Source organism: Medicago truncatula, chromosome 6 (genome assembly GCF_003473485.1).
Source record: "Medicago truncatula cultivar Jemalong A17 chromosome 6, MtrunA17r5.0-ANR, whole genome shotgun sequence".
Lineage (NCBI taxonomy): Eukaryota > Viridiplantae > Streptophyta > Magnoliopsida > Fabales > Fabaceae > Medicago > Medicago truncatula.
Window position 1 is genome coordinate 21,291,529 of NC_053047.1, and position 1,722 is coordinate 21,293,250.

The window sequence follows — 1,722 nt, forward strand, 5'->3', positions numbered from 1 at the left end:
TCATTAATCCTAATTCGTATACAACATAACAACATCATTAATCCTAATTCATATACTTATTCATCAAACATCTCATTATCAATTCATGAATAAAAGACAACTTATCAATTTAACATAAACATCATCAAGTACACTTAACAACTCATAGATATCATCATCACTAATAACTTTAAAACAACACAATGTAATCAACATCTCACTATAATAATAATCATATATGACACAACATAATCATCGCTTAATAATAATAATCATATACAATACAACATAAATCATCATCTTATAACGACATGAACAACACATATTAATCATCTTAATTATATAATAACAACATATACATCATCTCGTCATAATATAATAATATAACAACAACATATTCATCTTCATATAATAATATAACAACAACAACATATTCATCATCTTATCAAAATATAATCAACACATACTAACACCATAATCAACATCATAAATCTTCAACATAAACATCTTAAACATAATCATCTTAAACATAATCATCTTAAACAATATCATCTTAAACATCATAGCATCTTTGATAAACAATTACCAAGTAATCACAACATTCGATCATCATCAATAACATAACATAATATTCACTTAATAATATTAATCATATATAGAACAACATATTCATCACTTAATAGTAACAATTATACACAACATCATAACAACTTAACAATATCATAATCATTATCTTAAACAACATAGCAACGTAACAATATCATAATCAATATCTTAAACAACGTAGCAACATAACAGTATCATAATCAACATGTTAAACAACATAGCAACATAACAATATCATAATCAACATGTTAAACAACATAGCAATATTTTAGTCAACATCATATAATTCACATCGTATAATCTTCGTAGGTACTTCTTTAACAACACATGGGTTATAACATAACTCGACAAACTCATGGATGATAATTCATCGACAACTTAACAACTCGTGGATGATAATTCATCAACAACGACCTTGACTCGACATATGCGACAATGCAACTTAGACACTTATATGCATGTGGTACCAATCGTCATCATAAGTATTAATATACTTTTATCGTGCGGAGGACAAAGCTCCTAAAACGTGCGGAGGACAAAGCTCCTAATCGTGGTGAGGACAAAGCTCAATGAAATGCTATGCATGGACTCTTAACAACAAAACACCATAATCATCGTAATCAACATATCATCATGCATCCAATAATTTGGAGCTAAACGTCATCATTTCATAATATATATATAGACATCATGCTCTTAGTTAAATAACAGCAGTAGCACAGTCAAGTCACACAACAATAGAGAGATATCAATATATCAATTGCAATTCACAACATAACAATATTAATGTGAAGCATCAACAACTTAAACATCAAACATCTTCCACATAAGGCATATAAATATTTCACATAACCAACAACAGCAACATAGGCGACACATAAACATCTCAGGATATAACAATATCAAATGATAATCAACAACAACTCATGTAACTTAGTTAAATAACAATAGCAGCATAATCAGATTATATCAACAGCTTATTATCAATTCATTTTCAACAACTTCCTGATCATTCAATAATAATTCAAGTAATGCAATCAATCAATAAATCACATTATAAACACTTAGCATTTCAATATAGCTTCACAATTCACAATCATTATCTTAAATAGGTCACACTATGTACCTAAAGTTCAT